The sequence below is a fragment of the Boleophthalmus pectinirostris genome, unplaced genomic scaffold (assembly GCF_026225935.1).
Source record: "Boleophthalmus pectinirostris isolate CB_2022bp ecotype Guang Dong unplaced genomic scaffold, ASM2622593v1 HiC_scaffold_13, whole genome shotgun sequence".
NCBI classification, from domain to species: domain Eukaryota; kingdom Metazoa; phylum Chordata; class Actinopteri; order Gobiiformes; family Gobiidae; genus Boleophthalmus; species Boleophthalmus pectinirostris.
In genome coordinates, this window is record NW_026571036.1 from 3,038,248 (window position 1) to 3,064,911 (window position 26,664).

Below are 26,664 nucleotides of genomic sequence, written 5' to 3' on the forward strand. Positions count from 1 at the left end.
ACACACACGCACACACACACGCACACACACACACACACACACGCGCGCGCACACACACACACACACAGCAGAGCGCCTGTCTGCTCTTAAACTAAACCTACAGACAGATGGGCCCTGGAGGAACAGAGAAGAATACGGACATTTACCTAGTCCTGGTTTAGTCCTGGTTCAGTCCTGGTTCAGACCTAGTTTAGTCCTGGTTTAGTCCTGGTTTAGTCCTGGTTCAGACCTAGTTTAGTCCTGGTTTAGTTCTAGTTTTACATCTGGTTTTAAACCTGGTTTTAGACCTGGTTTAGTTCTGGTTTTAGTTCTGGTTTGGACCTGGTTTAATTCTAGTTTTAGACCTGGTTTAGGCCTGGTTTAGATCCAGTTTAGTCCTGGTTTAGTTCTAGTTTTAGATCTGGTTTTAAACCTTGTTTAGTCCTGCTTTAGTCCTGGTTTAGTTCTGGTTTGGTTCTAGTTTAGTCCTGCTTTAGTTCTAGTTTTAGATCTGGTTTTAAACCTGGTTTAGACTTGGTTTTAGTTCTGGTTTAGGCCTGGTTTAGTCCTGCTTTAGTCCTGGTTTAACCCTGGTTTAGTGCTAGTTTATTTATGGTTTAAGACCTAGTTTAACCCTGCTTTAGACCTGGTTTTAATCCTGATTTAGAGCTGCTTTAGTCCTGGTTTAGTTCTGGTTTAGTCCTGGTTTAGTTCTGGGTTTAGTCCTGGTTTAGTCCTAGTTTATTTATGGGTTTAGACCTAGTTTAGACCTGGTTTAGACCTGGTTTTAGACCTGGTTTAGTCCTGGTTTAATCCTGGTTTTAGACCTAGTTTAACCCTGCTTTAGTCCTGGTTTAGACCTAGTTTAGACCTAGTTTAGTCCTGGTTTAGTCCTGGTTTATAGACACATATAAGAGCGGGTCTCCGGGAGTTTGTGGACCTTTGCTCTGTTGAACCTTTACGTCTCGCTCTTCGGTGATAAAACCTCGTCCGTGTTTCGTCCAGATCTTCAGGTTTATTTAAGATAAACGGCGCTAATAATAGGCCCGGGGCAGATAGGCGCTTTTTCCATTTCCACTGTTTCTGCGCTGGCTGGACTGTACCAACTCCAGCGCGGGGGGACACTACAAAGCTAAAACTCACAACCAAGTTCTCAAATTACTTTACTACTAATTATAACTTCATATTATTGATTTACACCGAGTTTAAAGACAACACAATGCAAGTTTGATGAATTAAAAGCTTAAAAATGCGACGTTACTGCGCTAAAATTCGGACAGCGCCCCCTCTCTTTGCCACATGGTCGCTGCGGATGAAAGGCGAGCTCCGTGGCACATCTTCCGCGGAAAGAGAGCCGCTCCGCCCGGATGAGAGGGCAGGGGACCGGGGTACAGGACCGCACCGGACCCGTGGAACTCTCCCGACGCCGTTTGACGTGTTTGGCATCGCCGCTGACCGCGATCTGACGCTGTTTCCGACACGTTTGCGCGCAGTTTACGAGCGGAAAGACGCGCTTCTGGTGCTTCTGCTGCAGCTGCGGGTTCGAGGTAACGGTGCGCGGAGCCGGACGCGTACGCACGGAGCGGAGCGGAGTTTAAAGACTGGAATTTGGAGTGGAAGTGCACCAGGTAAGAGCTGGGGGTGAGTTTAATTCGTGCGCAATAGTGAAGTTGAGTTTGGTTCGCGTCGGAGCTCGAGACGCGAGTGGAACGAGCCAAAAAACGCGCCGAGTTCCACCCAAATTAACTCATACTCGTCACGTGCAGTTTGTGAGTTTTAGTTTTTATGTCATCAACTAGACCGTGGTTTGTAATAATTTCATCTAATTATATATATTTTTATTATATAGAGTAGAGTAACTCTACAATAACCGAAAATATCGTGATATCGTATCGTCAAAAGTCTCATAATAAAATCGTGTACTGTTGCAATATATCGAATCACAAGTTTAGAGCCGGTTTAGACCTGGTTAAGCCCTGGTTTAATTCTGGTTTTAGAACTGGTTTTGTCCTGGTTTATTGCCGGTTTAGACCTGGTTTTAGACCTGGTTTAGACCTGGTTTAGTCCTGGTTTAGTCTTGGTTTAGTTCTGGTTTTAGACCTGGTTTTATTTCTGGGTTTAGACCTGGTCTAGACCTAGTTTTAGAGCTGGATTAGTCCCGAGTTAGACCTGTTTTAGTCCTTCCTGATTTTAGTTCTGGTTTTAGTCCTGGTTTAGACCTGGTTTAGTCCTGGTTTAGTTCTGGTTTTAGTCCTGGTTTAGTTTAATTTGTGCGCAATAGTGAAGTTGAGTTTGGTTCGCGTCGGAGCTCGAGACGCGAGTGGAACGAGCCAAAAAACGCGCCGAGTTCCACCCAAATGAACTCATACTCGTCACGTGCAGTTTGTGAGTTTTAGTTTTTATGTCACCAACTAGACCGTGGTTTGTAATAATTTCAGCTAATTATTATTATTTTTTATTGTACAGAGTAGAGATGAAACGATAATATCGTAATATCGTAAAAGTCTCGCAATAATATCGTGGCTCTCACACTATATCGAATCACAAGTTTAGTTTAGTTCTGGTTTAGACCTGGTTTAGTTCTGGTTTAGTTCTGGTTTTAGTTCAGGTTTAGACCTGGTTTAGTTCTGGTTTTAGTTCAGGTTTTAGTTCAGGTTTAGACCTGGTTTAGACCTGGTTTAGTTCTGGCTTTAGTTCAGGTTTAGACCTGGTTTAGACCTGGTTTAGTTCTGGCTTTAGTTCAGGTTTAGACCTGGTTTAGACCTGGTTTAGTTCTGGTTTTAGTTCAGGTTTAGACCTGGTTTAGTTCTGGTTTTAGTTCAGGTTTAGACCTGGTTTAGTTCTGGTTTTAGTCCTGGTTTAGTTTAATTTGTGCGCAATAGTGAAGTTGAGTTTGGTTCGCGTCGGAGCTCGAGACGCGAGTGGAACGAGCCAAAAAACGTGCCGAGTTCCACCCAAATGAACTCATACTCGTCACGTGCAGTTTGTGAGTTTTAGTTTTTATGTCACCAACTAGACCGTGGTTTGTAATAATTTCAGCTAATTATTATTATTTTTTATTGTACAGAGTAGAGATGAAACGATAATATCGTAATATCGTAAAAGTCTCACAATAATATTGTGGCTCTCACACTATATCGAATCACAAGTTTAGTTTAGTTCAGGTTTAGACCTGGTTTAGTTCTGGTTTAGACCTGGTTTATTTGTGGTTTTAGTTCTGGTTTAGACCTGGTTTAGTTCTGGTTTTAGTTCAGGTTTAGACCTGGTTTAGTTCTGGTTTAGACCTGGTTTATTTGTGGTTTTAGTTCAGGTTTAGACCTGGTTTAGTTCTGGTTTTAGTTCAGGTTTAGACCTGGTTTAGTTCTGGTTTAGACCTGGTTTATTTATGGTTTTAGTTCTGGTATAGACCTGGTTTAGTCCTGGTTTTAGAGCTGGCTTAATCCCGGTTTAGACCTGTTTCAGTCCTTCTTGATTTTAGTCCTGGTTTAGACCTGGTTTTAGTCCTGATTTTAGTTCTGGGTTTAGACCTGGTTTAGTCTTGGTTTAGTTCTGGTTTAATTCTGGTTTAGTCCTGGTTTAGACCTGGTTTAGTCCTAGTTTAGACCTGGTGTAGACCTGGTTTAGACCTGGTGTAGACCTGGTTTAGACCTGGTGTAGACCTGGTTTTAGTCCTGATTTTAGTTCTGGGTTTAGACCTGGTTTAGTCTTGGTTTAGTTCTGGTTTAGTCCTGGTTTAGACCTGGTGTAGACCTGGTTTAGACTTGGTTTAGACCTGGTTTTAGTCCTGATTTTAGCTCTGGGTTTAGACCTGGTTTAGTCTTGGTTTAGTTGAGTTTTGTTCTGGAGACACGAGTGGAACGAGGAACGAGTCCCACCCAAAATAACTCACATTAGTCACGTCCAGGCTGGAAGTTTGGTGCTTTGGTGTGAAGTGTTATTGGATATTTTTAGTTTTTATGTCATCATTTAGACCTGCACTATAACTGCTTTGTCATAACTTCAGCTAATTTTTATTTTTTATTAATGATAATCGAAATATCGTGATATCGTATCGTCAAAAGTCTCACAGTAATATCGTGGCCGTCGCAGTATATCGAATCACAAGTTCCTTTGCTTAAATTTTAGGTAAAGTTTAGACCTGGTTTTAGACTTGGTTTTAGTCCTGGTTTAGACCTGGTTGAGTCCTGGTTTAGACCTGGTTTAGTCCTGGTTTAGACCTGGTTTAGTCCTGGTTTAGACCTGGTTTAGTCCTGGTTTAGAGACCTGGTTTTAGATCTGGTTTAGACCTGGTTTAGTCGTGGTTTGGACTTGTTTTTGACCTGGTTTAGACCTGGTTTAGACCTGTTTAGTTCTGGTTTACTGGTTTACCTGGTTTAGTTCTGGTTTAGACCTGGTTTTGACCTGGTTTAGACCTTGTTTAGTTCTGGTTTAGACCTGGTTTAGTTCTGGTTTAGTTCTGGTTTAGACCTGGTTTGACCTGGTTTAGACCTGGTTTTCTGTTAGACCTGGTTTAGTTCTGGTTAACCTGGTTAGTTGGTTTAGTTTGGTTTACCTGGTTTACCTGGTTTAGACCTGGTTTAGACCTGGTTCTGGTTTAGACCTGGTTTAGTTCTGGTTTAGGTTTTAGACCTGGTTTAGTTCTGGTTTAGTTCTGGTTTAGACCTGGTTTTGACCTGGTTTAGACCTGGTTTAGTTCTGGTTTAGACCTGGTTTAGTTCTGGTTTAGACCTGGTTTTAGACCTGGTTTAGACCTGGTTTAGTCCTTCCTGGTTTTAGTCCAGTTTTATTCCTGGTTTTAAAAAGTTTCCCATCTACAATTATATCAGCCTCTTCAAAATATCACAGTAAATATTGTACTGTACTTTTTTTGTAAACAGTGTATAGTAAAGACTAAATCAGGTCTAAATCAGGCCTAAACCAGGTCTATACCAGGACTAAACCAGATCTAAACCAGGTCTGAACCAGGACTAAACCAGGTCTAAACCAGAACTAAACCAGGTCTAAACCAGGTCAAAACCAAGTCCAAACCACGACTAAACCAGGTCTAAACCAGGACTAAACCAGGTCTAAACCAGGACTAAACCAGGTCTAAAACCAGGTCTAAACCAGGACTAAAACCAGGACTAAACCAGGTCTAAACCAGGACTAAAACCAGGTGTAAACCAGGTGTAAAAAGCAGGTCTAAACCAGAACTAAAACCAGGTCTAAAGCCATAAATAAACCAGGTCAAAACCTGAAGTAAACCGGCACTAAAGCAGGTCTAAACAAGGACTAAACCAGAACTAAAACAAGGACTAAACCAGGTCTAAACCAGGACTAAACCAGAACTAAAACCAGGACTAAACCAGGTCTAAACCAGGAGTAAACCAGGACTAAATCAGGTCTAAATCAGGACTAAACCAGAACTAAAACAAGGACTAAACCAGGAGTAAACCAGGACTAAATCAGGTATAAACCAGGACTAAACCAGGTCCAAACCATGCCTAAAACTAGGACTAAACAAGATCTAAAATCAGAATTAAACCAGGACTAAAACAAGACTAAACCAGGACTAAACCGCCGTAAAACTGGTCCGTGGCTCTAAAAAAATATGTTGGGGGGAGCACTGATGTAGATTACAGAGGTATCAGATCTGTGTTAATGTAATAAGTCTAATAGAAGTGTTTTGTCTGGTGTGTGTGTGTGTGTGTGTGTGTGTGTGTGTGTGTTTGTGTGTGAAGAGGAGCAGGACTAAAAATAGACTCCTCAATGGGGACACATCTGCCACATGAAACTGCAGAGAAGAACTCATATCACGACATCGCACTTCTCTGTCGTCTCACTCGTCGGCCTCGTGCGCTTTGTTTCGGGTTTAAAACAAATTTAAAAGGTTATAATTAGAGATGAAGTAATCCAGCTTTTGTTTTGAAGAAGGGTTTGAATAGGGCCCGGGAGAGATCGCTAAATGACTCAAACAAACACGGATGCCGTCTACAATCTTCTGGCAGGTTTTTAAATGAGAGAACTTTATAAGACGGTAGAAATCTCAAAAAACGTCCATGAGCTCTTATGATGTGCACTAAGGGTGGCACGGTTCACAAAATTCACAGTTCGGTTCGTATCGCGGTCACGGTTTAAGGTCGCGGTTTTCGGTTCGGTACAGTTCTTGTCGTCATTTTTTTTCTTTTTAATCTTTAATCTCCAGAAATATACTTCATCATATTCTATGTTATCTTAATTATCCACAATTTAGGACACAACATTAAAAAAGTGATAGAATTATAGTTAGTAATGTAATCGTGCACAAACTGAATTTGACTTTAAGCACATTATTATTGGACATGAGCAGCTGTTGTGCTTCGATGGAAAAATGTTACCACCTTCCACCCAAACCCTCCACAGGAGTCAGGACTAGGGATGGGCATGATTAGTCGATTAATCGATAATTGATCATTAAGAATTTCATCGATTACGTTCATTTTAATCGACAAACCGAATGTATGTTTGTGTGTATCGTGACCAAACAGGTGTGTACATGTGTCTCTGCATCAGAAGGAGCGAGACACAAACAGTGGGTCAGTCTGTAACGAACCGAAGCACAAATGTGGATTTAACCAGGATTTGTACAAGAAATTCCACACTTTCCGTTGCGTTGGGACAAGTGTGAGTCCATGTGCACAGTGGATAAAGCAGCACATATGTTTCTGTGTCCAGTGGGAAAAAGTTTTTCCAGGTGAGAGTCGCTCAATGTGGATGACGAGGCCCCGCCCCCCTCCCCCCGTACGCTGTCCTGGTTTTGACAAACACAAATCTGGTCACACTGACCTGTATTCACCTGAGTCATGTCTTTTAATCCGACAGAAATTGAACCACATCAGCGACACAAGAGCTGGAGTTTTATCTTCACTTAGTTTATGTAAATTAGTGATGCGGTTTTAAGTTTTGTTTCTGTGAGATTTGAACAAAACTGAATTAAACACATTATAATGTCAAACAGCTGATGTGGATCTAGAGTCGTTATGTTTATATGTCGTAAAGTTGAATTTATTTATGCAGATTAGTGCAGATAGTAATAATAATGATGATCATTTTAATATAAAATCTTTAATGATTAATCGATAATCGATTGTTAATTCTTCCGACGATCGATTAAGAAAATTTCATCGAATGCCCGTCCCTAGTCAGGACACCTGGACTCCACCGACAGCTGCAGCAGGACGTACACACGCAGCACTGACTGGGTTTGTGTTCTCGCTCCTTCTGATGCAGGACACATGTACACACCTGTTTGGTCACGACACACAAACACATTCAGTTTGTCAATTAAAAATGAACGTAATCGATTAAATTCTTAATGATCAATTATCGATTAATCGATTAATCATGCCCATCCCTAATAGAGACATTATTTATTTAAAATGTTATTAATTTATATTCTGCTTGTTCTGGATTTAGTGTTTAAGCAAAACTATTACTAAACATTTATTTTAATAAGTAAAGGTTTAACATTATGTATCTCTAAGAAGAGAAAACATGCAGATGTCGCTGAAATTATTCAATAAATATTTAGTCTGGCCCAGGACTTAGTCCCAGTTTTTAATTCCGTCTCTGTGTGAATGTGAGTTTGACACCTCTGGTCTAAACACCGGGTTTTTCTGATAATATCCAGGAGACTGTGTCCTGCAGACGCCTCACTGAGCATGTGCGAACTCCAGTAACAGAACACAACTTCAACTTTCCCAAAACGACTCAAACTCCCACCAGCACTTTTAAAGTAATAATATTTATACCTTTAAACTAAATGAAGTAGTGTTCTGTTTAATGCAGCCATCATCTCACCGAACGTGTTAAAAAGCCTTAAATTAGTAAAGTTTCTACATGTTTATCCCCTCGCTGTATCTGTGTCATAGTTTCCATAGCAACCACAGTCTAAATATCCAGGATCCTGTGATGGAGCAAGAACACAGAGACACGAGTGTCCTGGATCTCTGAGCGACGCATCGAAACACCACGGACAGAACACTGTCAGAACCAGGATAAGAACTCAGAACCGGGATGAAGACTCAGAACCGGGATAAGACTTGTAACTGGGATGAGATTCAGAACCGGGATAAGACTTGGAACCGGAAAAAGGGTCATAACCGGGATGAGATTCAGAACTGGGGATAAAATTCAGAACCGGGATAAGACTCAGAACCGGGATGAAACTCAGAACCGGGATAAGACTTGTAACTGGGATGAGATTCAGAACCGGGATAAGACTTAGAACCGGGATAAAACTCAGAACTGGGATAAGACTCGTAACCGGGATGAGACTCAGAACCGGGATGAGACTCAGAACAGGATACTGATGCACATTTAACACACACACTCAGTATAATTTGTTTTTCCAATATCTCCAGGCCCTAGTTTTTTGTGTTCTGGACTTTCATATTAAAAGCCTTTTATTATTTGTTTTTGATAAGATTCACAGATTAGAAAAGTGGTTTAGCTCCAGGTTTGAGTGACTTGTGTTTTCATTTGCAATGTTTGTGTTTGAATAATCACTGAAGTCACATTTTAAATCTGAATTCCCTAGAAAATTCTGCTGTATATAAGATTAACTAAAATTAGACTTTAATCTGAATTTTAATGTAACACATTGAGTGTGTTTACATGCACATCAGTGTCCTGGTTATTCTACATATCCCGGTTCTGTCAGTGTTCGTGTTCGTGATACTGTGTTTACATGCGCTGAGAAACCGGGACACTCATATCCCTGTGACATGATCAAATGTAGAATCTTGACATAATCTTACAAATGCACAAGCACAAAAATGAACTTAAATCAATTTAATAAACCAGGAAAAATACAAACCATGAGCTCCTTTAGCAGAAGAAGCTCGGGAGGTTTAACCAGCGGTGAGGAGCTGTGAGATTTCCCACAATCCACTGCACACATCAAACCCAACTGATTTTTTATTAAAATCTTCTGCATAAATAAACTTCAACTTTACAACATATAAACCAGAACCACTATAGAGCCACATCAGCCCGTTTGATCAGATCATTCAGCTTTAACCAGCTTTGTTTACATTTTACAGAAACAAAACTTAAAAACCCTCACGTTCTCCTCGGGGTAATTTTTTTTCCTTCCCGTTCTCTTGGGGCGGATCAGTCAGACCCAAAAATTTATTTTCTCGCATGAATTTATTTGAAAATACATTTTTGGGTCTGATTGACCCGCCCCAAGACAGCGGGAAGGAAAAAATAATTTTCTTCGGGACTATGTGACCCCGAGGAGAGCATGAGGGTTTTAAAACTGCATGATTCATTTGCATAAACTGTTAGCGTTGATAAAAACAGATCGCTCCTTGTGCTGCTCTGATGCGATTCAGCTTCTGTCGGACTAAAAGACACGACTCAGTAGAATATGTGTGTTCTTTTTGTGACAGAGGAGGTGCTGATGATGGTGAGTCTGTTCTGTGTGTGTATCATGTAGGACAGGGGTCGGGAACCTTTTTGACTTAAAGAGCCATGAAAGCAAAATATTTGGAAATTTATTTCAGTGAGAGACATATAATATATTTTAAGACTGAATTCAACTAAATGTGAGCATAATAAGCCTCTGAATTTATTCTTTTAAATAATGTTGTTATAATACTCACCATTAATGCGACTTCTGGTGCTGCACGGACTTGCTGATGGCTTTGTAGTCCGGTTGGTACTTGGTGAGCTTAAGCTAAATACATAGATATAGTCCAGATGCCGTCTCATATGGACCTGGACTAGGGTCAGACCGATGTTCCCAATGTTCCTCCAAGTGCAAAAGGAATCTATGTTCCCTGTGAACATCGCGGGCCGTCCTCATCTCAAGTGTCACCATGAACTCATAAAACAGCAGCATGTAGAACTTTGTACAAACTCACTGCACGTCAGCCTGGAGCAGAAGCTCTGAGTTTGGGCAACAGCACTAAACACCCCCAGCCCCTCAGGACGGGGCTGAGGGTCCAGTGTTGGTCAGATGGTCCGGAGGCTCCATCCTCCATGTCCTGGTTCCAGACGGGGGCGAGCAAGACCAGCGCACAAAGTACTGGGTCCGAGTGCTTCAGTGCAGTCGACTGAGCGCTGGTTCCGTGTGGGGAAAGTGAGAATGTGCTGTGGACTACGGGTTCGGGCGGGCTCGTCCGGTCCTCTGCAGTCAAGAACCGCGGCTGGGTCCAAGGTGATGCAAAGGATCCGGACAGAAGTGTGAATCCTGTTTGGTTCGTTATATGTTCTGAGCGGCCCGCTCACTAATGCACATTTTTCAAAGTATTTTTGAGTAATACTTACTACTGTAATGAAATAAATGCTACAGGTTTGAGTCTAATCCAGCTGTGCCCAGAGGTTTGGTGTAGTTATGACGGCGCTCGATGGCGTTTTTATGAGTGTTAATGTAAATGAAAACTTTTTTGAAAACGACGCTGTGAGTACAGTATTATTTTGGAAAACGGAGGGAGGGAAATATTCGTTTCTCAAAATACCCAGCTGTGTTTAAACGTTGCCTAAAACAAGTGAGAATATTTTATGTTTTATCTGTGAGCCAGATGCAAACATCAAAAGAGCCACAACTGGCTCGTGAGCCGTACGTTCCTGACCCCTGGTGTAGTAGATAGTTCATGTTTTAGCTTTTCAGTGATCATACGTGTGCAGGTCGTACGAGTGCAGATTGTACGTGTGCAGGTTTAGTGCAGCTTTTTATTTTACAGTCAGTTCACTCATTTATTTATTTATGTCGGTCACATTATTTATGTTGCTAATGTTGTGGTGAAAAGACTGGAAAGTGTTTGTCTTTTGGACGAATGCGCACTCAACTTTATGTTGCAGTATTTGGGATACTGCGTTTACATGCCACAGTATCCTGGTTACTACTGGAATAAACCAGCTACAGTATCCTGGTTTCTAATAACCAGGATACTGAAACTAGGATACTGCGTTTACATGCACCATGAAGAAACGGTGATACTCAAATAACCTGATCATAACCGGGACACTGATGTGCTGTAAACACACTCACCTGTTGACTTAACTAAACTACAACAGGTGAGCTGATTTGTGCCGTTTCACAAGTCCTGAACAGTTGTAATAATAATAATAAAGCATCAGTTTTATTTAGCGCTTTTTTGATCACAGGCTTCTGGAAACGTGTTGTTTAAACCCATTTTGTATTTTTTCAGACGATCCGTAAACCTTTGCCAGCGTTTGCTATTTTGTGCGTTGCGTCACCGTGGTAACCGTTGAAAATTCCTCCATTGAGACACACGTAGAACCCCCCCCTTTACCCCCCTCCCCGGCGTGACGTCACCGCAGAGCGTCGGTGTAATGTCCCTGAGAACGTGTCGCCGTGACAGCCGGGCGTAAACATGGATCCTGACTCACCCGCGCCCGGTGTCCGTTGAGCCGCTCGCCATCTGCCTCCTCCGGCTCTCGGCTCTCAGGAGGACGGCAGGTGCCTTAATGGGGAGACAGGTCGCGGCGACAGGAGTATTTTTGCACCTGTCGCAGTCCTCGCCTCACCTTTGGTACAGGAGCTCACACGCCGCACGTTTTTAATGAGCGCTCTGCAGCACAGCCTCCTCCACAAGTACAAGAAGAAAACACAAAGTACACGTGTTGTAAAAGTAACTTAATGGATTATGTTACAAACTACATTTTAGGGGATGTAATCTGTAATCTGTAGGGGAATACATTTTAAAAGTAAACTTCACAACACTGCGTGTGTATGTGGTTTATGAGGATCTAGTTTCGATACTAGTCTTCGTATCGATTAGTATTAGTGCTTTTCGATACTATACAACCCTAGTTTAATGTGAGTAGCTAAAATTAGAGACATGATCATATAATCTCTTTCACCCACTCTCGTTTTTTTGCATTTTGAACCACGCTGAAGAAAGCGTTTGAAGCTTTGTTCTCCGTGGAAACCACCCACATGTTCTCCAGACCAGAGTCTCCTTCCTCCGCTGGCCTCTGTGCTCCTCTGTGTTCCTCTGTGTTCCTCTGTGTTCCTCTGTGTTCCTCTCGTGTTCCTCTCGTGTTCCTCTGTGTTCCTCTGTGTTCCTCTCGTGTGCTCCTCTCGTGTTCCTCTGTGTTCCTCTGTGTTCCTCTGTGTTCCTCTGTGTCTCCTCTGTGTTCCTCTCTGTGTTCCTCTGTGTTCCTCTGTGTTCCTCTGTGTGTTCCTCTGTGTTCCTCTCGTGTTCCTCTCGTGTTCCTCTGTGCTCCTCTGTGCTCCTCTCTGTTCCTCTGTGTTCCTCTGTGTTCCTCTCGTGTTCCTCTGTGTTCCTCTCGTGTTCCTCTGTGTTCCTCTGTGCTCCTCTGTGTTCCTCTGTGTTCCTCTTGTGTTCCTCTGTGTTCCTCTGTGTTCCTCTCGTGTTCCTCTCGTGCTCCTCTGTGTTCCTCTGTGCTCCTCTCGTGTTCCTCTGTGTTCCTCTGTGTTCCTCTCGTGTTCCTCTGTGTTCCTCTCGTGTTCCTCTCGTGTTCCTCTGTGTTCCTCTGTGTTCCTCTCGTGTTCCTCTCGTGTTTCCTCTCCCTCTGTGTTCCTCTCTCGTGTTCCTCTCGTGTTCCTCTGTGTTCCTCTCGTGTTCCTCTCGTGTTCCTCTGTGTTCCTCTCGTGTTCCTCTGTGTTCCTCTGTGCTCTCTCCTCTGTGTCCTCTCGTGTTCCTCTGTGTTCTCTCGTGTTCCTCTGTGTTCCTCTGTGTTCTCTCTGTGTTCCTCTCCTCTGTGCTCCTCTGTGTTCCTCTGTGTTCTCTGTGTTCCTCTGTGTTCCTCTGTGTTCTCCTCTGTGTTCCTCTGTGCTCCTCTGTGTTCCTCTGTGTTCCTCTGTGTTCCTCTGTGTTCCTCTCTCCTCTGTGTCCTCTGTGTTCCTCTGTGTTCCTCTGTGTTCCTCTGTGTTCTCTGTGTTCCTCTCGTGTTCTCTCGTGTTCCTCTGTGTTCCTCTGTGTTCCTCTCTCCTCTGTGTTCCTCTGTGTTCCTCTCGTGTTCCTCTGTGTTCCTCTCGTGTTCCTCTCTGTGTTCCTCTCGTGTTCCTCTGTGTTCCTCTGTGTTCCTCTGTGTTCCTCTGTGTTCCTCTCTCTCGTGTTCCTCTGTGTTCCTCTGTGTTCCTCTGTGCTCTCGTGTTCCTCTCGTGTTCCTCTGTGTTCCTCTGTGTTCCTCCTCTGTGTTCCTCTGTGTTCCTCTGTGTTCCTCTCGTGTTCTCTCTGTGTTCCTCTGTGTTCCTCTGTGTTCCTCTCTGTGTTCCTCTGTGTTCCTCTCGTGTTCCTCTCTCTCTCGTGTCCTCTGTGTTCCTCTGTGTTCCTCTCGTGTTCCTCTGTGTTCCTCTGTGTTCCTCTGTGTTCCTCTCGTGTTCCTCTGTGTTCCTCTGTGTTCCTCTGTGTTCCTCTGTGTTCCTCTGTGTTCCTCTCGTGTTCCTCTCGTGTTCCTCTCGTGTTCCTCTCGTGTTCCTCTGGTGTTGTGCGCAGGCCTACACGCAGCTGTTGCCTTGACAACTGATGTGCCTGGGGACCTGACGAGGCTCCGGAGCTCCATGGTTTCCTCCTCCAGCTCCTGTAGAAAAGTGGAGACTGTGGAGAAGGTGTGGAGGAGCAGATGTTGCTCCAGGCCATAGGCCATTCGCGCATGTGTGGAGGGTCGGTGCACCTGTCAGATTCTAAACCAGGTCTAAACCAGGACTAAATCCAGGTCTAACCCAGGTCTAAACCAGGTCTAAACCAAATCTAATCCAGGTCTAAACCAGGACTAAATCAGGACTAAACCAGGACTAAACCAGGTCTAAACCAACCCAGGTCTAAACCAGGTCTAAACCAGGTCTAAACCCAGGTCTAAACCGGGACTAAAACCAGGTCTAAACCAGGTCTAAACCAGGGACTAAACCAGGTCTAAACCACTCCAGGACTAAACCAGGTCTAAACCAGGTCTAAACCAGGGAAACTAAACCAGGACTAAACCAGGTCTAAACCAGGACTAAACAGGACTAAACCAGGTCTAAACCAGGTCTAAACCAGGTCTAAACCAGGCCTAAACCAGGTCTAAACCAGGTCTAAACCAGGTCTAAACCAGGCCTAAACCAGGTCTAAACCAGGACTAAACCAGGCCTAAACCAGGTCTAAACCAGTACTAAACCAGGTCTAAACCAGGTTTAAACCAGGTCTAAACCAGGTCTAAACCCAGATCTAAACACAGATCTAAACCAGGTCTAAAACCAGGACTAAACCAGGTCTAAACCAGGTCTAAACCAGGACTAAACCAGGTCTAAACCAGGACTAAACCAGGTCTAAACCAGGTCTAAACCAGGTCTAAACCAGGTCTAAACCAGATCTAAACCAGGTCTAAACCAGGTCTAAACCAGGTCTAAACCAGGTCTGAACTGAACTCCACTGCCAGATGTGTAAAAGTGAAACGACGTTCTTACTGCAAACTCAAAAACGGAAAATACTGAGCGGATCTGAAACGGCACAAAAGCGGCAGGGAGGTGTGAGGAAGTGGGTTTTGTGTTTTGTGGTCGTATGAGACGAGCACGTTCCTCTTTTTTTTACTTTCACATCATGATACGAGTGAACTGTGTGAACTTCTAACAATTATGGTGAAGAAAACCGACGTGACACCCACACACCAACTCCCACTCTGAGTCAGTCTCTGCAGCAACAGGCAACCATGAAACTGTGGTGGATCTGCACGAGGAGAAGAGCCACAGGAGCCAGAGGAGAAGAACCAGAGGAGAAGAGCCAGAGGAGCCAGAGGAGGAGAACCAGAGGAGAAGAGCCAGAGGAGCCAGAGGAGAGAACCAGAGGAGAAGAGCAGAGGAGAAGAGCCAAAGGAGCAAGAGGAGAAGAATCAGAGGAGAAGAACCAGAGGAGAAGAACCAGAGGAGAGAGGAGAACCAGAGGAGAAGAACCAGAGGAGCAGAACCAGAGGAGAAGAGCCAGAGGAAAAGAAACAGAGCAGAGGAGAAGAATCAGAGGAGAAGAACCAGAGGAGAAGAGCCAAGAGAAGAGCAGAGAGGAGAAGAGCCAGAGGAGCCAGAGGAGTCAGAGAAGAAAAGTCAGAGAGCAAAGACCAGAGAAAGTCAAAATGATGAAAGTTAAAAAAAAGAGGAACGTGCTCGTCTCATACGACCACAAAACACAAAACCCACTTCCTCACACCTCCCTGCCGCTTTTGTGCCGTTTCAGATCCGCTCAGTATTTTCCGTTTTTGAGTTTGCAGTAAGAACGTCGTTTCACTTTTACACATCTGGCAGTGGAGTTCAGTTTAGACCTGGTTTAGACCTGGTTTAGGCCTGGTTTAGACCTGGTTTAGTCCTGGTTTAGACCTGGTTTAGACCTGGTTTAGACCTGGTTTAGACCTGGTTTAGACCTGGTTTAGTCCTGGTTTAGACCTGGTTTAGACCTGGTTTAGTCCTGGTTTACCTGGTTTAGACCTGGTTTAGACTGGTTTAGACCTGGTTTAGACCTGGTTAGACCTGGTTTAGGAGTCTGGTTTAGCTGGTTTAGACCTGTTTAGACCTGGTTTAGACCTGGTTTAGTCCTGGTTTAGCCTGGTTTAGACCTGGTTTAGCTGGTTTAGATCTGAGAGCCTGGTTTAGTCCTGGTTTAAACCTGGTTTAGACCTGGTTTAGTCCTGGTTTAGACCTAGAGGAAAAAGAGGAGCCAGGGGAGGAGAACTACAGGAGAAGAGCCAGAGGAGAACCAGAGGAGAAGGACTCGGCTCAGCTCCTCTGGCTCTTCTCCTCTTTTTCTTCTCCTCTGGTTTCTTCTCCTCTGGTTTTGCTCCTCTGGTTCTTCTCCTTTTGTTCTTCTCCTCTGTTTCTTCTCCTCTTGTTCTTCTCCTCTGTTTCTTCTCCTCTGGCTCTTCTCCTCTGCTTCTTCTCCTCTTGACTCTGCTGACAGGAGCAGAGGAAGAATGTTGATTTTAGAAATGACCCGCGGTCGATCAAACCTTGTTAAGGAGCCGGCGGGGTCAGTGCTGAGGTTGTGTTAGTGACATTAGCTCCACAAACGAGCGATATGAAGTAAATGTGACGTCCGTGTGACTTTTTAGTTCTGCTCCATCAGTTGTTCTGCCGTCTGCCCGTGATCAGATCTATCAGCGAACTGTCACGTACCCAGACCCCAGACCTTCTCCCTCGGTAATTTACAGACTTTGTTTATCCCGCGTGAATATTCTGAGAGAAACACAGAGGTGGAGCGGTAATTTGCAAATGACCAGACGTCTCCAGGTTGTTTTTATCCCGTGTGAGTAGGGCTTTAGTTTTAGTACTGATTAGAACCTGCTAGGGATGTAACAATAACCGAAATATCGTGATATCGTATCGTCAAAGTTCTCACAATAATATCGTGGACCATCAAAATATATCGAATTACCAGTTTCTTCGCTTAAATGAAGAGTTTTGGTGCAGCAATAACTAAAAAAAAAACAGAGGGAACTACATAGACCATGATCCTTTGCTCCATTTCAGTGCAGACGACAAGAAGAAATAACAGTTCTAACACTTTTAAGTCTTAGTTCTTTGGATTAAGTCTTGTAGAAAGTAGAATATTAACAGTTTTGTTGTTATCCTCCACAAAAATATCTCGATAAATATCGTTCAGAGAGATTTGGATATTGTTACATCCCTGATCGTGAGCTTTCCCACGATATCACAATAAATATCGTACCGTGAGGCTCATACCGTGACGATATCGTATCGTGAAACTTGGACATCATTATACTTCATAGAAACCGTCTGACCTCGCAGCATTAGGATTCATTCGCTTGACGTCAGGCAGGTACTTTTTTTATTTAACCAATCGCTGCTGTTTGGTCGTGACGTTTGTAATGTACCAAACCCAAAGGACAATAACGTCTTTCCTCTTGATAAAATTCACCAAACTTTCTCTTTGTTCCGGCTTTAAATCCTCGATCTCGGGAATCGTTGCCAACACAGAATGTCTGGCTCTTCGCTGATTGGCTGGTGCCTGAACTCGCACTTTCGGGGTTTTTGTAAACCGTCTAGTTCAGGAGTGTCAAACTCATTTTGGTTCGGGGGCTGTATCCAACCTTCTTTGATCCTAAAGGGACCAGAGCAGAAAACTCATGTCATATAAACCCCAAAAATAACAATAAGTTCAAATATTTGTGCAGAGAAACACAAATCTATTACAGAAATCTTTTTTAATTGATGAACTCTTTCTTTTACAAAATATTATAATATTATGAACAACCTGAAACTTTAAGAAAAAATACAATTTCAACACAATGTTTTAACATGAACTTGTATGTAAATAGGAATAAGTCAATTTTTGTTGTAAAATCCTGCACTCGGCTCCACTTTTCTCATGTTGGACATTTTTCTGATGAGGGTGTCACGGTCAACAGTCAAAACGATCGTCCTTTAAGAGCGTTTGGAAAGAGACAAGTCTTCATTTGTGCTGCTCTGGTGGGAGGGGCCACGTACAGAGACGCTGGAGACGCTGCTGTGATAAACACCACAGAAAATTAACAAGATTTTAATAGAAAATATAATTAAAATATTTTAGTAGAAAATCAGCCGAGGGCCAGATTAAAGATGTTTGACACCCCTTGGTCTAGTGTATTCTGATTCCTGATCTAGTCTCTGGAGAGAAATGAAACTGAATGGAGACACTAGGTGGTGCTAGACTGGCTACCTGTACGCACCTTTTAATAATAATATTTCTGATCTTTGTACAGTTTATTAATGAACAGTTTTCTTCTCTGAAATGGAGTTTGGGCTCAGAGCGTCTTGTTGTCACAGCTTTTAGAGGGCAACTGTTTTTTATTTTTGAAATGCTGCAGATAAAATCATGAGGAGGTTACAATAATGTGACTGAGAGACACGTGGCAAAGCACAGGGTGAGTTTATCTGAATAAAACTGGAGAATAAAGTGAGTGAGGAGCTGATTGACAATATGACGTCTTGAAAAAAAGGAGTTAAAGATTGTTCAAAAATGCAAACATCACAGAATAGGCCTGTTTTAAAATCTCTTTGCCCACAGATGAAGTTGAATCCTTTGTAACTTTGGGGCAATTTATATAAATACAGAGATTTTGTCACTAACAGAAGAGAAACTCACAAGTACAAAAACCCACAGCCCCAAACCTTGTGCCGTATGAAGTGAAAGCCTCATTAACCTGAGCACATGAGGCTCCCGTGGCCCCACTTTTTCCACTCAGGCTCTTGTTTGTCTGTGGAAAGTTTTGGGTTGGGTTGGAGCAGAGGCCGGGACCATAACGGGACCAGGACTGTAAAACACAAACGGACTAAGGGAGCGTGACGTCACCCGTTGGCAGTTAAGGGATGAATTTGGAGTTTGAATTTGGATTTATTGTCATTGTACAAAACGCAACGGAACTTCGACACAGTAAAACCGCAGCAGTAAAAATGAATAAATACAGACACATTCTCACATCCATACCGATCAAAACTAAAAATAAAGTAAATAAATAAATATTGTATTGCTCTGAGTCCCTTCAGGCCTGTTATCTGTGCCTCACTTTCCCCGTACAGAACCAGCGAGTTGGCCTAATCTCTCATTCATTCATCTTGGAGTCATCTGTTTTTTACATCAAACATTTCATCTGTCCATTCATCCCTCCATTTTCTTCCACTTAGCCTTAGTTGTGGGGGCATCAGTCTTAGGCCACGTTCAGACTGCAGGGCTTAACGCTCAATTCCGATTTTTTATTTTTTGTGTGAAATCCGATGTTTTTGCGAGGTCGTTCACATTTCCAGTTAAATGTGACTTGTATGTGACTCCAGTGTGAACATTAAACGGCCCGAAAGTGTCCCACATGTGACACTGGAGACACGACGACGTCAACCGCAGCGAGCGTCTCTGTGTTTACGGAAGTTGTCCAAACATGGACGCAGCATCGAGCACCTGGAGATTTTAAAGTTCCTCTCGTACCGGAGCCAGAACATGAACAACTTACTTGTTTTAAGGAGGAGATTGAGAAGGAGAAGGACGAGGTTTTTGGTCGTGGTGTTTTGTGGTTCAGTCCGTTGAAAGGAACGTGTGGATGTGGAGACGGAGCCAAGAGTGGTGAGTGGTGATGTGCTTTGCTTCAGTGACACGGTAGAGATGCGCGGATGGGCTACTTTTTCATCCGCAACCGCATCGCAAAACTCATCATCCGCCCGCTATCCATTTGCAACCACAGTTTTTCAAAACAGCACCCGCCCGCCATCCGCTCGGTCCCCTCGCATTTGCTCCAAGTTCAGAGTTTTTTATTTGAGTAGTGAATCTGCCACCCGCCCGAATTTAATTAAAATATTATTTTTCGTCACGTCATCCGCCCGACCCGCGGTTTAGCCGCGGAGTCCACGGTTGTAACCGCAATCCGCGCATCTCTATGACACAGAGTTCATTAACAATTTTGGTATGACGAGAAGAACGTTTGTGTACATTTGTGAGCGCCGACTTGTGCCACTCTCACGGGGGGAAACACGTCTTCTGTGGCTTATTTCCATGACCAAGTGCGTCGGCGTTGGGCTGTATTGGCTCACAACATGTGCTTGTTACAGCACAATAGTCAACCTCTTTGGCACAGTCAAGTCCACCGTGTGATGACGTGTAGGTCGGATGAATGCGCTTTGGCCATTCAGACTAAAGTCACATGTCAAAAGATCAGAGAAGTGGTCAAGTGTTAACGCAGGGAAACAGGAGCAGATTTTTGACATTCAAATGTCTCTTATTCAGAAACTAGAGGAACTATTGAAATAAGTAAAGTATCAGAATGTAGGAAAGAGTTACACTCCAACAGGGTCAAGTTAAACCTGTGATATTCTTTCAAGTTGTTGACAAAAAATTTAAAAAACTCATGTCGGTAACAGAGGGAATGAAATATGCAGCACTTTTTGGTCAATAAATCCAAACAGTGATAACTCTTGGTTCTCACTTACATATCCTTAACAAACTGGTTTGAATATTTGCTTCATATAGTTTTCTACCATATGGTACAAGATTAGGTTGAAAAACCTCTTACTTTTTGACTCATGAGATTTTTTATTAAGAAAGTTCATGGTAACGGAGGGAAAAGTAACGGAGGGAAAATTGTGCAAACAAGTAGAAGGTGCAGGATTTTACATCATTTGTCAACTTTTTTCTTCTGAAAACTTTAATATTACTTCAAAATGAAAGGAAACTATTTCTATAAAATATGTCAGTCCTTCCAAGCAAATTTTTATCATTTTAAATACTTTTTTTTTTTTTTTAAATCATGTACCTTCATCAACAGTTCAAAGATGGAATAACACAAGATATGATGAAATACATCCATTTATTTACATGATTTGCAGGTCTTTGAAATTTGGGAAATAATTTTTGTTCCATGTTTCATACATGGTCTGTTTAAAACGTATGGAACTTTAGAACCAAAAATGGTACAGAAAAAAGGTCAACAGTTTCATAAACTAGAGTACATATGTATCTGTTCAATACATTTTTATATCAGATGCATTAACTTGAATTTTTGGCCTTGATGTTTACTTCTGCTTGACCGGGCCCATATGTATCAGTTTTAGGACCATATATCCAAGTGGTCTGGGTCACATTTGAAAAAATTGGATCTGTGTCATTCAGACTGTCATTAAAAAATCAGATACAGGTCACATAGGGGTGAAAAATCAGATTTGGGTCACTTCAGGCTGCAGTCTGAACGTAGCCTAAGCGGGGACTCCCAGATTTCCTTCACCCCGGAGAGGGAGTGTGGAGGAGCAGTGGCTCTACTCCGAGCTCCTCCCGTGTGACTGAGCTCCTCATCTCTGAGGGAGCTCCCAGACACCCTGCGGAGGAAACTCATTTGTGCCGCTTGTGTCTGTGATCTCGTTCTTTCGGTCTTTACCCAGAGCCCCTGACCAGAGGTGAGGGCAGGAACAAAGACTGACCTGTAACATAACGTACTTTACATCAAAATTCAGTCGTACTTCATAGTGTAGTAGTTGAAAACACAGAAGGGCACAGGGGGCAGACGGTGGTTTAGACTGGCACAGACCCAAAGCCTCATTATTGGTGCATTTTTTCTTGCTCCTCTGTTTGTATTTTGTCTGAGTCCTCATTTAGACCAGTGTATTTTGGGTTCTGCAGTCTGTGTTTTTGTGCACTAAATAGCATGTTATATTTGTGTCCTCTGCAGCGCCGCGGCCCAGAGCAGCAGACAGAGGAGCAGTGAAGAGCCGTGTGAGGGGCAGAGGAGAAGCTCCTGTGTTCCTCGGCAGTGGAGGAGTTTGGAGGTATGGTACAACTTTTTTATGCAAAGCCTCGTCCTGCAGCCTGTACACTCCACAGTCTCTACACTCAGGGGCAAACTGGCAATCTGTACGTTCTGGAAAAGTTCAGAACGTCCGACCGTGGGGTTGATTGGGGCTGCTACTACCCACCCTCCCCCGCTACCAACCCATCCCCCCAGCTGGTCCTCATTTTTTTCCGTGGGCCAATTTGTCGGGGAAAAGTCCAGTCCGTCTAAATAAAGTCCTTAGTTTGACTGCACGTTTGGCTGATAAAACGACTAAACAACTGAAGGACTTCTGCCCTGGTGTGGTGCAGGATTGTGACCCCGGGGTCAAAATACTATTATGGTATGTTGACCCCCCAATGAAAATCTATATTTTATTAATAAACATCTTGAATTCTATAGAAAAACTTTGATTAATACTATATCTGCAAATGAAAACATATTGACATTAGGGATGGGCATTCAATGAAATTTCATTAATCGATCATCGGGAGAATTAATGATTGATTATTGATTAATCATTAATGTTTTTATATTAAAATGATCATCATTATTATTACTATCTGCACTACTAATCTGCATAAATAAATTCAACTTAACGACATATAAACATAATAACTCTGGAGCAGGAGTGTCAAACTCATTTTGGTCCTGGGGTCGTATCCAACCGACTTTGATCCCAAAGTGTCCGGATCAGAAAACTCATGTCATATAAACCCCAAAAATAACAATAAGTTCAAATATTTGTGCAGAGAAACACAAATCTATTACAGAAATCTTTTTTAATTGATGAACTCTTTCTTTTACAAAATATTATAATATTATGAACAACCTGAAACTTTAAGAAAAATGTAATTTCAACACAATGTTTTAACATTAAATTGTATGTAAATAGGAATAAGTCCATTTTTTTGGGGAAAATCCTGCACTCGGCTCCACTTTTCTCATGTTGGACATTTTTCTGATGAGGGTGTCACGGTCAACAGTCAAAACGATCGTCCTTTAAGAGCGTTTGGAAAGAGACAAGTCTTCATTTGTGCTGCTCTGGTGGGAGGGGCCACGTACAGAGACGCTGGAGACGCTGCTGTGATAAACACCACAGAAAATACAATATTTTAAAAGAAAATATAATTAAAATATTTTAGTAGAAAATCAGCAAAGAGCCACATTAAAGGTCTTGGAGGGCCGGATCCAGCCCCCGGGCCGTATGTTTGACACCTGTGCTCTAGAGCCACATCAGCCCGTTTGACATTATAATGTGTTTAATGCAGATTTGCACAAGTCTCAAAGAAACTAAACTTAAAACCACATGGCTCATTTGCATAAACTAAGCGAAGAGAAAAACAGCTCTTGTGTCGCTGATGTGGTTCAACTTCTGTCGGATTAAAAGACATGACTCAGGTGAATACAGGTTAGTGTGACCAGATTTGTGTTTGTCAAAACCAGGACAGCGTACGGGGGGAGGGGGGCGGGGCCTCGTCATCGACATTGAGCGACTCTCACCTGGCGAAGCTTTTTCTTGTTTTTCGGTGTCCTGGTGCTTTGAGGTCCCTGGACACTGAAACATATGTGCTGCTTTGTACACTGTGCACATGGACTCACACTTGTTTCAACCGGGACAGAAAGCGTGGAATTTCTTGTACAAGTCATCGTTAAATGTACATTTGGGCTTCGGCATGTTACAGACTGAGTCACAGACACTACAAGAGCTGCTCAGTTTAATGTCCCAATGAAAGGAAATGAAAACCCAGACATTTGCATCACTTTATAAAAAAAAAAAAAAAAAAAGGCCAGGACAGGATGTGGAAAATGTCCAGGGAAAAATTGACGTTTGGTCACCCTACGCTACGCACAGCGACCTACATTCGGTTTGTCGATTAAAAATGAACGTAATCGACAGAATTCTTAATGATCAATTATTGATTAACCGACTAATCATGCCCATCCCTAATTGACATATTTAAAAGTGTTTTTTGAAGAACTCAGATGCATTTTTTATGTCGAATTATAACTTTTGAATGTTAAAAATGACTGATGTTTAAACATACAGTTTACTGAAAATGAGATTTATTACTGAAAAGTAGTTATTAATGAGTTAAATAATCAAAGTGATGTGTAATGATTTGGAATCTTGTTAAAATAGACAGGGCTGATCAATTGAGTAGTTCAATAGGGGAAACCTATGACTAATCTGACCCCCCAATATGTTTATTAAAGGTTGTATAGAGGATTTTTTTAAGGAAAGAGAAATCCAGCAACAGTCCTTTTTCAAATGTAGTGCATGCGTGACACCACCTTCCTCCTCCTCAGGTCCCTCTAGAAATAATTTAGAGACCAACACCTCAGTTTTTAGACCCTTTGTCTGCTTCAGTCGCGCAGTCACTGAAAGGAATCTCCAAGAATCACCTCAGTTTGTCTTCGCTCCTTTTCTCCTTCTCTTCTTCTTTCAGCGACTTTCTTTTGCGGCGAACTGGTCGTGGATTCTCGTCCGACATCGCAACAAACTTTATGCGAACTGCGAGAGAGCCACAATTAGAAAAAGCCCCTAAGAACTGCTGCATAGTTACCTTAGAAACGTAGGGAGTTTGATTGACAACCTAACAGCCAATAGAAAATGAGGCAGCCTCGTTTTCTATTGGCTGATGTTTATCTGGCCTCAACACGTCCACAGTTGATAGATATTTTATTTTAAACAATTGACAATTTGAAACAAATGTGACAATGAAATATCAAATGATGACTCACAATATGTATTCATTATTCAAACCATTGACTAAATTGACATTATTATTAAGGATTATGTGAACATAACAAACTAAAAACCATAACAATGTAAAATACAATATAAACAGTGACAAGATTGGCAAGATTTACACAAAATACCAAGTCGTTCTCCATCAAAACATTCTTAAAATACCTTAAAAGAAAGTGAATACGTAGCGATATATAATAAAAGTAAATGACATGAGAAATAATGATCAGATAATTAACGACTAAAGAAAAAAGTAAAGGGAGTCAAAATCCTATAGGGGGTCAATTTACTATAGCAGTATGTTCACCCCGGTCAAAGTAAGACCATATTTTAAAGGTAATTTGAGCAATTGAATAAACAGACAGGTCCATGTAGTTACTGTGGAACATTCCAACGGCAGGAAACTCTCCATGGAGACAAGTTTGTGGTGTGCCTTCCTCGAAAGGTTTGTCTGAATGACGAGGAAAACATGCAAAACCGTCAGAATGAAGTGATGCTTTTTGAATGGCACATCGTATGAACCACAGTCAAATCCGGCCTCGGAGCTCCACGTGTGGTCGGCTCATTTCCCCCCGGACTCACCTGTGCAAACATGAGCGTGTTCAGCTGGAGAGCCACAGCAAAACCACATTTCCATCTCTCTTTTGTATTCAAATGTGTCTATTAGGCGTTTAGTCAAGTCCAGCGGTCAGTGGAGTCTTAGTCGGCCAAAATGTGGATTAGTTGCCGTGTTTTTTTATTTACGTGATAAGGATTTGTCCGGGGCAACAGCAGAAATGAGGATTGAGCTGAAAATGTGGTATTTTTTGGTATTTAAATAGATTATATTCATGATTCTCAAGTTAAAATACATTGTTCATAAGAATGTTTCATGAATGAAGCCCAAATTTGTACTTAAGAACTTCTTACAAACACTTTTAGGATTCACAAAACTTTTTTTTTTTAAACTCAAAATGTTCTTCTGGAAGAACAAATCCTACGAACAGTCAGGAGCACTCATAAGAACAAAAATTCTACAGTTTTAGAATATTATTGCTCTGATAATGCAACTAAAAATTCTAATTCCTTCATGATTGTAAGTTATATATTTTCTAAAATTATTTCCTATAAATATATGACTCTGTGATCCAAAAATATTTATGAGGCGTTTTTTAGAGCATGTCTGTTGGGTCTAAATCTACAAATGTGTCTATTAGGCGTTTAGTCAAGTCCAGCGGTCAGTGGAGTCTTAGTCGGCCAAAATGTGGATTAGTCGCCGTGTTTTTTTATTTACGTGATAAGGATTTGTCCGGGGCAACAGTAGAAAGGAGGATTGAGCTGAAAATGTGGTGTTTTTTGGTATTTATCTGTAAAAAAAAATAGATTAAATTCATGATTCTCAAGTTTAATTACATTGTTCATAAGAATGTTTCATGAATGAAGCCCAAATTTGTACTTAAGACCTTCTTACAAACACTTTTAGGATTCACAAAACTTTTTTTTTTTTTATTCAAAATGTTCCTCTGGAAGAACAAATCCTATGAACAGTCAGGAGCACTCGTAAGAACAAAAATTTGACTCTTTTAGAATATTATCACTCTGATAATGCAACTAAAAATTCTAATTCCTTCATGATTGTAAGTGATATATTGTCATAATTTTTTTCCTATAAATGTATTACTAGGTGATCCAAAAATATTTCTTAGGCATTTTAGAGCATGTGTCTGTTGGGTCTAAGTCTATGTTCAGACTGCAGGGCTTTATGTTCAATTCGTATTTTTTGGTGAGATCTGATTTTTTTGCGAGGTCGTTCACATTTCCAATTAAATTTGTCTTGTATGTGATCTCCAGTGTGAACTTTAAACACCCTAAAAGTGTCCCACATGAGCATTGAAGAACACGATGACGTCACACGCAGCGAGCGTGTTCAGTGTTTATGGAAGTCGCCTAAACTCTGGGCTTGTCTCTCAAAATCCGGTCCAGTTCTTGGTAAAATTGACAGGTTACACGTCCACGGCCGCTTCGTTTGTTTGAGTCTTTAGCCTTCTTGTTTTTGACTCACAGGTTCTTTATTTTTCGTTGACGTTGGAGTCAGGACCGACTGTAGCCGCGCTCGGACATTTCTTTGGCAATTATTTCACGAATCACCCGGTTCTGATAAGACTCCTCCAATTTGTCCTGAAAACAGCGATCACCACAAATATAAATACACTCTCTAACCTCACTTTCCCTCCATTGATGAGACTCCGAGACGTGTCGTAGATGAATGTGACCTGACCATTCACACTGAAGTCGCATGTCAAAAGATCGGATATGTATCGGTTTTCTTGAGCACATATCCAAGTGTCCTGGGTCGCATTTGAAAAAATCGGATCTGTGTCGTTCAGACTGTCATTAAAAGATCAGATACAGGAGCATAGGGGCCAAAAAGTCTAAACGTGAGTTTGTCTCAGCCTCAGTGCCTCCATATTGGCCCTGAGTCTGGACACTGCGCTGGACTCAACACCAACATCACCCCCCATGACCAGAGCGCACTGTTATCCACCCCCACCCCGGTCCTCCTCTCTCAGTATTTCCCGCAGGTCCACCATCGTGAAAAAGTAACTTTCTGACTTAAATATCCCCTTCCTCAGTGTTTTCATGGGAGTTTGGACATTTGAAGTCTCCGCTGAAGCTGTAGTCTGCAGACGCTCCACCTGACTTCCTCATCACTCTCTTCCTCGCACTTT

At 42.2% G+C, this 26,664-nt stretch overlaps 1 protein-coding gene across 1 annotated transcript in view; it reads left to right on the plus strand.

The window, feature by feature from the left end:
- The first annotated feature begins 1,327 nt into the window (after positions 1 to 1,327).
- LOC110174841 (hippocalcin-like protein 1) overlaps positions 1,328 to 26,664 on the plus strand; it is a 52,332-nt gene continuing 26,995 nt past the window's right edge. Inside the window, exons 1-2 of the mRNA XM_055149754.1 lie at positions 1,328 to 1,607; positions 21,106 to 21,202. The gene's annotated coding sequence lies outside the window, so the exon portion shown is untranslated. The remainder of the gene's footprint in view (positions 1,608 to 21,105; positions 21,203 to 26,664) is intronic.